We start from the raw sequence: 10,557 nt of genomic DNA on the forward strand, positions 1-10,557 counted from the left end.
TATCGTTACGACCGCGACGTCCTGGCCTCGCGTTACCGAGTCGAGACTCATCCTCGCTGTTATTTCGATTCTCGTTCCCTTTGCTCCAGTTTCCTCTGTAAAGTCGACTTTCGAGAATCCAAGAAACTGCGCGTCGTTGAGCTACGCCGAAAATATTGTCCGCTTCGTTCGGAAAACGAGGAAACGATGTCGGCCGACGTTATAATGAAATTTTCCGCGACTGAACGAGACGAGGGTGAAACAATTTGAGAGGCAACGAAGGTTCGAGTTAACGAGCGGGATTATTTATAAAATAATTACTCGGCAAATGGTCGCCCGCTATTCTTCGCTTTCTTCTTCGAGATCTTTTCCTTCGGTGCTCGAGACAATGAGCATCGCGCCACGTCGGCAAAAGAATAACGCGAAAGGAATAGCTGTCCTCGTAATTGCTCCTCCTGCGATCGAACAACGAGTTTGATCTTACTCTGAGTTTAATCCACTCGATCTATGTGGGTCATCGACAAGACACGGTCACGGATCATCAACGTGTAACGAACGTTGACAACTGAACATTTTGCACTCGAAATTAACCTTTCTGCAGATCATGTGGCACATTGCGGGTGAAAACTAAAGTGACACACGTTGAAGAAGTTTGTTCAAGAAATTAATTTTGTACGAGAAACGTGTTGGCTGATCCCTCGAATGTACGTCGTTAACATTCAATGGACGTTATTAATCATTCTGTTGCGACTATCGCTCCCACAGGTTGTCGTGATTGTTATGCGAATACGTATATAAAACTACCCCACGCAACAGCAGGCAAAGATGAATCTACGTGCATGTATATAAATACTTTTTTTTTTAGTATTGAAACAATATTTCACGTTGATCTTATTACGCATAAAAATAAAAACAGTGCGGTAAAATTTTTTTAACTTTACGTCGGATTTTATAATGGCTTGAGAAAAACAAACTCGATTTGCAGGAGGGTGAATTTGATTTGCAGAAGGACTAGCTCGAAGCGCAGAATCCACGTGCGCGTCGAGAGTTTTTTTTTTTTTTTTTTTTTTTTTGCCGAAAAATTTCTGCAATATTTTGCCAAGTTTTAAGTATATTTAACACGTTGAATGCCACGCTGATTTTGCATGTCTGGCCCAGGACGCCAGCGTGAGTTTGTCATAATACAATAGGTATGTTGATGAAATATTATCTGCAACGGATAAGTTGAGGTATAAAAAATGTATTTAATGGATTTTCACGTATTTTTTATGCTTGAATATAACTTACATGTTGAGCGTGTCAAAGTGTAAGAGTTGCATGTGTATGTAGATGATGATGATGACATTCAAGGACTTACTTTGTATAATAACACGGTTCTAGAAAGAATAAAGCTAGTAAACAATAAACAAGTGTCTATAAAATCAGATTTAAATTCAATCCAGACGATATTAAAACCCTCAAGAACTAATATCCCACTGCCCTGAATTAATAAATCTCAACATTTTTAACAACATTTCGTTTTGACGATGTACAGCGAGATTGAGGGTTGCATTTCTTCGCGTACAGAGAAAACTATGCCGCGAAATGAGAAAGAATGGCAGGAAAGCCAGGATATTTATAGAAGATGTTATGGAAAAACATTCGAAACGATTAGGAGTAGAACGTAAAGTAGCGCGTCGTCGCAACTGTATGCGACGGTTGGACCGGAAACGAAAGATTTGCGAGCGGTCGCCGAGCTAACGTCTCGTTTCCCACTGACGATCAGCAACCGGTAGCTGCAATTGATTATTATTACTCGCGCTTGCCCGCTCGGGAGGGTGGTTCGCGCGGAATTTAAATGGAAAGTTACAGTTTTAATCGGAACACGATGGAAACTCGGCGTCGGAATTTCGCGATGGACTCGTCGTGCGAGTAATAATCCTCGAGCGTTTGCATCCTCGGCGAGGAACGTTTGCACGACCCGGAGATGGCGACCGCAACGCGACGCGCGAAGAGGAAACGGCTCGGCGAGACCGGAGTAGAATTCCGAGAAGATAATTTTCGGCCGAGCAACAATAGCGAGCCGAGAATTTCGTGGCTCGTTGGCAGCCAGAGCTACGAGAGAGAGACAGAAAGAGAGAGAGACAGAGAGAGAGAGAGAGAGGAAGCAGGCGCGCCGGGGTGCCTCGTGTGTGGCGGCCGAGAACATAACTCCGCCATTACGCGGCCGCATTAAGACAGACGCATAAACAAAGAAGGGGGTTGAACAGAGGAGTCAGCGAGAGTCTGGAAGAGGATGGCGGGTTCACGGTCGATAGCTGGTGGCGGAGGCCAAACCTGTCGGCAGACAGTGCCGAGTTATTAGAGAGAAGCTAACAGAGAGAAATTCGGAGCGTACAATACGCTCGTTCGGCTCGCGGTTGTCGAGTCGCGAGCGCTCTCTACCTTCTAGCTGGAATTGGAACGATGCAGTGAATTCCACTTCCGTTTCGCGCGGTGTGAAACGAATCTACGCGCCCCCCTTTGAAAGAACATCGAAGATTCTTGCGCCCTGAATCGTCATCCAGTTTATATCGATCCTAATTGGGAATTTCCTTTGAAGTAGATCAAGAAACGATTATCGTCCATCAGTGCTTGACTTTACCCCTTTCAGCTGGACCAATTAAACGACTCGCTCTTTGAACTTTATCTTTGAACTTAGAACTTACTCGTCCTAACAAAAACTTTTCTCGGATTCGGAAAACGGTCTTACTTTTAACCTGTTTCGTACAGAAATGACATGGCTCTCAAGTTGGTATTTAATTACAAATTTCACTTTCACAGTCCAATAGTGTTATGTTACACATTCGTTTGTCTGAATTTTCTTTTAGCTTTCTTTTTCCTGAATTTTTACGACCTTCCTCGACCATTTTCCATCGTCCCAACGTGGGGAAACGTAAGATTGCCCGTAATGAGAGGAAAGTAGGCGTAAGTGGTTTTTCGTTGGCGTTCCGATCGAATCAAAGTCAAGTGGCATTACGAGCGTGACATCCCCGACGCGACTCACTTTATCTCCGCGTGGTGGTGGGAAGCGGCAGCGTGGCCGAACCCCCACAAACATATATAGGGTGTTCTCGAACAATACGCAGATCACGCTCGAGATATTCGACGGTGTGTTTACACGCGTCGAGGAGATCGATCTCCGCGTCGCGTCGTCGTTTCGATAAGTGCTTCAGACATTGCTCCCCAACGAAGCTGCTTATCCGTCGCGGATCGTCACGAGGAGACAGCGACGAGTTTAAATCTCGCCCGAGAGCTGGAAATCTGACAGACGCTGGCCGTACGAATGGAAAAGCGGTGGGAGGCATCGATATGCCAACGTAGTTTGCGTTTTTCAACGCAGGGAGAAGAAGACATACGCTTTTCCTGGGGAAACATGTTGGAAATTAATTATGGGATAACGAAGATATCGAAGATATTAATTACTGAATCTTTACTTTCACTCCTTAGATCAGTGGCGGCGAACCTTTTTGAGAAGTAGGCCAAATTTTGTTCATTATTTTTTTTTTAGTACTAACTCTTGGGTTACTAAGTTAATGGCGTCACTTGGAAAGGGGGAAGGGAGGATTGTTAAAAACTACTTTGGTTCTCGCTTTTATACGCCAGCGCAAGCTGGCTAAGGTGTTTAATAGAATTGTGTTGAAAAATGTGATTTTCATGGAAAAGAGACTGTGTTCGAGATTCTGAACGTTTCCAAATGTTACTATATTATTCCCAATATTGAGAAAATAATTTCAATGTACTAATTTCAAGCATATTGAAATATAACACAGGCAAAGCAAATATTAAATTTATTACTTATTAGTAATTTCTATCCAATGGTATACCGATGAATTCAGAAAGAAGACGAGTCATTGTATACGGTTTGGTCACTCGTTATGGTCCGCAATCAGTTGCCGGCGCAAGCGGTTGAAGCGTTTAATATAACTGTGTCGAAAAATGTGATTTTCAGTGAAAAGAGATTCTGTCCGAGATTATTACTATTCGTGTTAAGGTAAAATATATTCTCAATACTATGAAAATAATTTCAATATATTTAAAAACTAATTTCAAGTATATCGAAATATAACCCAGGCAAAACAAATAATAGATTTGTTAGTTCTCGATAATTTCTACCCGGTGATATCATACCGACGAGTTCAAAAAGAAAACGGCGAATTATTGTATACGGTTCGGTCACTCGTTATGGTCCGCAATCAGTTGCCGGCGCAAGCGGTTGAAGCGTTTAATATAACTGTGTCGAAAAATGTGATTTTCAGTGAAAAGAGATTCCGTCCGAGATTATTACTATTCGTGTTAAGGTAAAATATATTCTCAATACTATGAAAATAATTTCAATATATTTAAAAACTAATTTCAAGTATATCGAAATATAACCCAGGCAAAACAAATAATAAATTTGTTAGTTCTCGGTAATTTCTACCCGGTGATATCATACCGACGAGTTCAAAAAGAAAACGGCGAATTATTGTATACGGTTTGGTCACTCGTTATGGTCCGCAATCAGTTGCCGGCGCAAGCGGTTGAGGCGTTTAATAGAACTGTGTCGAAAAATGTGATTTTCAATGAAAAGAGATTCTGTCCGAGATTATTACTATTCGTATTAAGGTAAAATATATTCTCAATACTATGAAAATAATTTCAATACACTAATTCCAAGTATATCGAAATATAACCCAGGCAAAACAAATAATAAATTTCTATCTAGTGATATCATACTGACGAGTTCAAAAAGAAAGCGACGATTTGTTGTATACGGTCGCTCGTTATGGTCCGCAATCAGTTGCCGGCGCAAGTGGTTAAAGTGTTTAATAGAACTGTGTCTAAAAATGTAATTTTCAGGGAAAAGAGATTCTGTCCGAGATTATTACTATTCGTGTTAAGGTAAAATATATTCTCAATACTATGAAAATAATTTCAATACACTAATTTCAAGTATATCGAAATATAACCCAGGCAAAACAAATAATAAATTTGTTAGTTCTCGGTAATTTCTACCCGGTGATATCATACCGACGAGTTCAAAAAGAAAACGGCGAATTATTGTATACGGTTTGGTCGCTCGTTATGGTCCGCAATCAGTTGCCAGCGCAAGGGGTTAGTTAAATCGACCGCTTTGCTCCATTTTCACGCGCACGCACGTACGTCCACGGTTCTGTCGCGCCTAAAGTTTCCCGTGTTAAGAGATAAAAGGGTGGAGACAAGCTGCCGAAAGGGGGAGAAAAAAACTGAAGAAGGGAAAAGCTCTCGGTAGCTTTGTCGTCGCGCATTGTTAACCTGCGCCGAACGGATACGCAAGGGAAAACGAGGGGAGTGAAAGGGTGGTAGGAGGTGGAGCTTGGAGAAGCTAATGTCCGCGTTCGCGGAGGTAAACGGACGCGCGAAAAAGAGGTAAGGCATGGACGAAAAGAAGAAACGGGGAGAGAAAAAAGAGAGGAACGCGAGGGAAAGTAGAAGAGGAAAGAAGACGGACAGACTGACAAAAAGCGCGAATGCCCGTTGGCCGTCGTTCGCGTTCGACCATTGAGTTTGCCTAACGGACTCTGTGCAAACACTCTCTGCGAGAGTCTTTGTTCTCAGCCCGGAGATTTATGCCCGTTTCACGTCGTTGTCCGGATTTATACTCGCGTGTACGCTCCCTCTCCCTCTCCCGCTCTTTTTTCCCGTCTGTGGTAGTCGCGATAGGAGCGCGAACAACGTGCAAATAAAGTAGTCGCGCGTCGAGGTTTGCGAGCACATCCCCTTGACGGTAATCAAACCGACGAAACGAAAAGGACGACGGAGATTTTATGAATCTCATCGCGGTGCACAAAAGGCTAACTCGCTTTCGCCTGTGTGTGTAACGTGTCTCGTTACCGGGCCGCGTCAGCCGGTCGGCGGAATTTATTCGCCCGTACCGCGATTCTTCCCCGCGGACTGGCTGACTCCATTTACAAAAACGTAACAAAGATGCACTCGCTCCGTTGGAAATCCGTTCTGTTGACCATCGTTTCGCCGTTAAGAGTTTGCCCGCAAGATTACTCGTACGCGCGCGTTCGTGACTTGTTGCGAGCTTGATAAGGAACGAATGTTCCTTGCAGCGAGTCGAAAATCACGAGATTCATTTCGTAAGCGCGACACGCTCCACGGCGAAAGGGGAAGGGGGAAGGGAAAGTCGAAACTCTTTAACCCCTTGCACCATGATTTAAGCCGTGATGGCGCGTGCCGCGCTCATTGTCAGTAACAAAACGTCGCTTAAACGTTGGTTCGCGTAGCTTTGTACATGCCTTGCGATATATACATATATACAAACGTTAGGAACAACTGGTTTAATTTCGTAGGGTGCCTGAGATGTATTTCGTTGCTTGAAGGTATTTACCACTTGCACTGGAATGACGTACGTCGAGAATTTTTTTTTTTTTGCCCCAAAATTGCAAAATTTTCTCAGTTTTAAGTATATTCAAGTAAAACGAGATAGGCGAAATAAATAATAAATTTATTGCTTTTCGATCATATCCATCCAGTGATATCGTACCGTACAAGTTCAAAAGGAAAGCGGCGAATTGTTGTATACGGTTCGGTCGCTCGTTATGGTCCGCAATTAGTTGGGCCAGCGCAAGTGGTTGAAACAATTTTATCAAGGAGACCCAAATAGTAGTCGATATTTCAAAATTGAATACGAACACATCGAAATGAAATAACTTGAACGTCAGAGTCGGAAGTAAATAATACTTTACTTCAATTTACAGATAAATGCCTGATATTTCAAATTAACTAACTTTTCGAAAAACTGACAGTTTTAAGATAATACTTTGAGACGATATATAGTTGCACGTTTAAATGGTGGCCAAGATCAACGCAACGATGAATCCTCGTTATTAATTATGAGCTTCACTCCGTGGTTCTTATGTCTGACTCGAGTTTTTTACCACTCTCGTCGACGTTATCGAGTTTCACTCGATGTTATAGGTCTGTTGAAATTGCTTCTTCGTAATAAAAAATATATTTGTTAAAAGAATAAATGTTACAGCGGGTACTCGCGTATGCAGTGAGAATGATGAATTACAGCACAATATAATTATTATTAATATTAATTATGTATTGAATATTATAAAATTGTATAATTATTATTATTAATTATATAATATGATTAAGAATAAAATGAATATGGACACACGACACGTGATGACTGATTTTACAGCTCGATCGAAAAGAAACAACTGAAACAACTGAAAAACTGCTCTAACGCAAGCATACAATCACATAGGCACAACGAACACATTGCGAAAGGGTTAAACGAGATTGCGCCGGAAGGTAGTCGCGTTTCACCGTGCGAAAACCGATCTCGCGTGATTCTCGTCTCGTTTGGACGGATGTTCCAGCCGTCGATCGCGTCGAATAGTATTTGGAGATGCCGAGAGCCGACGAGAGTTCGTTCTCGCGTTGTGAATCGTCTAAATCTCTCGCGAATTTCCCTCAAAACCGCGCGTCGCCGCGTCGTTGCAATTGCGCTGCCGCGCTGGTTTTGCAGCATCGTGCAATCTCGGCGCCGATTGCCGAAATAAATTCGCGGCGGATCGGTCGGCGGATGGTTTTCTGAACGCGGATCGTGTTCACCGAAAACGAATGGGAAAACGTTTAAACAACGACCGCGTCGCACGGGTGGAGAGGAGAGGGCCGGGTTTTCAATTAGACGAAAAGTTGGTTCGTTTCGGCGAGATGGTTCGATGGAAACGCGGGACAAAAACGCGAGCTAGCGAGCGAGGGACAAAGGCTCGTCGCGGTGGTGCGCGAAGCTAACGAAGCAAATCGTTGACCGGTCGTTTAGTAGGACAAGGCTGATTATCGAGAGAGAGGGAGAGAGAGAGAGAGAGAGAGAGGGTTGCGCCGCGTGGAATTATGCGTCTCGTAATTACGTTCCGCCGAACCACTGTCCTTCGAAACTCCGCACGTGGACAGCCGCCCGTTTTTCCAACGTATTTTCATGCGAGCTTTTTTCCGCCGTTAATTTCAATTTGCAGGGCGCGCGCGAAAGACCCCGTAAAATTGACCGAAACGAAACTAACGCGGCATAGTTCCAAGCAAACGAAAAACTCGCATAATTGAGAATACCCGAGCCAGCACGTTTACCAGCGAGTTTCGTCCAAAGCAAATTTCACTCGATTTCATCAGATACATGCTTTTTCGCCACCTCCCCTTTTCTCTATTTTCTTTCTCTCTCTGTTTCTGTTTGTCGCTTTTCGCGAACGATTCGCGGGCTACTGGCGAAGCGAGCAATTTGCAACGCCGAGCCTCAGTGTCTCGAATCGAAACGCGGCGACGATGAAATTTACGCGGAGACGGGCGTTGTAACTGACGCGAGCCAGACGGAAGGAACCGTACGTTTCGTACGGTTGCAGAATTAGTGCCGCAGACTGTGTTTCGTCTGTGTCTCTCTCTTTTTATGGAACGCGACGTGGCGCGAACGAAATCGCGACGCGAATCCAACAACCACGAGGGAACGAGAGGCAAAGTTGCAGCCCTCGCAGCTCGAGAATAGCGGTCGTTCGGTCCGGTTGCTGCTGCCGAGGAAAATGGCGTCGAGTTACCACTTACTGTCAGCCCCAAATATTGTATAGCGACGCCGCGTCCAGTTACATTAATATCCGCGTTAACGGCCTGCCCCCCCTTTTGGATTTTCGCGACGTCTGCCCGCCGATATCTACGACTCCGCGAAAATTTAGATCGTATTCAAAGAACTTTTCAATTATACGAACACACTAAGATTAGTTTACTGCACGTTGGTTAGATCAATCTTGGAAATACGGCTCGCTAATCTGGTCACCTTACTACAATACCTACATCGACGCAACACAAATTTCTACGCTTGGCAGGTTATCGTAGTGGTGAACCTAGATATTCTCATAATTTGACCACACTTGAACATGGCAGGGAAATAGCTGACTTGGTTTTCGTTTGGCCTGATCTCGTGCCCGAATATCATTGAAATGTTTAAACTTAATGTTCCTTTCACATCACTATGTCATTCTGAATTGCTTCACATTGAACACCATCGAACATATTATTATGGCTTCTGTAATCCGTATAATCGTATATTTATTAACGCTAATCGTGCACGTTGTTTGATCGACGATTTTAACTATTCATTTTCATCTTTTAAACGCTCGTTACCTAGTATCTCGTTGTAACTTTTCACTCAATCTCATACTCTCGTTGCATTTAGGAAAATTTTTATAATTGCATCACTTTTGTACTAATGGGTATTTTTTTTTTTTTTTACCCGTGAGAAATGAATCAATAAATCAATACATAAAATCCCGACGGAAACCGAATGGACGCTTAAAAGCCGATTTTCAATCCAATGGCTTGCCGTCCATCGAGTTACTCTCCCTGTCAATTGGAAATCGCGTTCAAGACCGCTGCGGGCTGTTTTGCAACGTCGTGACGTTTCACGTCTTGTGTGCACGCGCATTCCGAGGCGTTCCCCGGTAGCGCCCCGGAGCGTTTCGCAACCTTGCCCGCGATATCGCAAAGTTCCGAGATGTCAAGACTCTTTGCAACTTTCGCCGAAATATTTTCGAGTTTCTGTGAGAACCTGCGAAAATAATCGCGACTTCTCTTTGATCGCTGATCGTGCTATGTGTGTGTCTGAGTGTGGCACTATCTGACTAGAGACTGAAAACCGAAATATTTTGACGATTAGGTATTGTATCCAGAGACTGAAAACCAAAATATCGCGAGGTTTAAGTATTATACCGGTATGTGCTTTCGACAAAGGCTGCACGTGGTTTGCATATTTTTTATATCAGTTCAATGCAACCTACATTATTTATGAGAATGTTAAAACAACTTTTATGAAGCAACACATTGATTAGAAAAGTATATTTGTATTAATTAAAAAAAAAAAAAAAACACGAAAGTAATTTTTAATTATAGTACTAAAACACACTGAGCTTGTTTTTTTAGTACTATATAGCTTAGTACTGTATTGTTTTTCAGTAGTGCACAGTTTATCGATATTTGGTTTGATACAGTGACAATACGAGGATATTAAAATAATATATATTTATAGTGAAATAATACATTAACTAGAAAAATATATTCCTTATATTATTTAGAGGAATGTGAAAATTTTTAATAACACTGAGCATTTTAATAACACTAGTTTTTTACTACCATACTAGTTCATCGGTACAGGTAGTGGTAATCAGAGACTGAAAACCGAAATATTGTGAGGTTTAGGTATTATACCGGTATTTGCTCCCATATTATCGTAATATAACCGCTATTTGGGAAATCGGTTTTAATACCGGTATAAGACGGTCATACCGTTATTTTATCGGTATTTGATGTTCACAACGGTGAAAATACCGAAATATATATCGGTATGGTACCGCTTTACTGACGAAAACACATTTCTCATTTTCTACGTATAGTGACTCTTATTAATATTCGGACATTATGCTATTCAAGATATTGTTGTGCATTTCGATTGTTTATAATAGTAAATTTGGATTAATTTTTTAATAATATAATAGAACATTCATTATAGTTTATAGTAACATAAATTTTATTTATTTA

This window comes from Frieseomelitta varia, unplaced genomic scaffold (genome assembly GCF_011392965.1).
Source record: "Frieseomelitta varia isolate USP_RPSP 00005682 unplaced genomic scaffold, Fvar_1.2 scaffold_540, whole genome shotgun sequence".
Classification (NCBI taxonomy): Eukaryota; Metazoa; Arthropoda; class Insecta; order Hymenoptera; family Apidae; genus Frieseomelitta; species Frieseomelitta varia.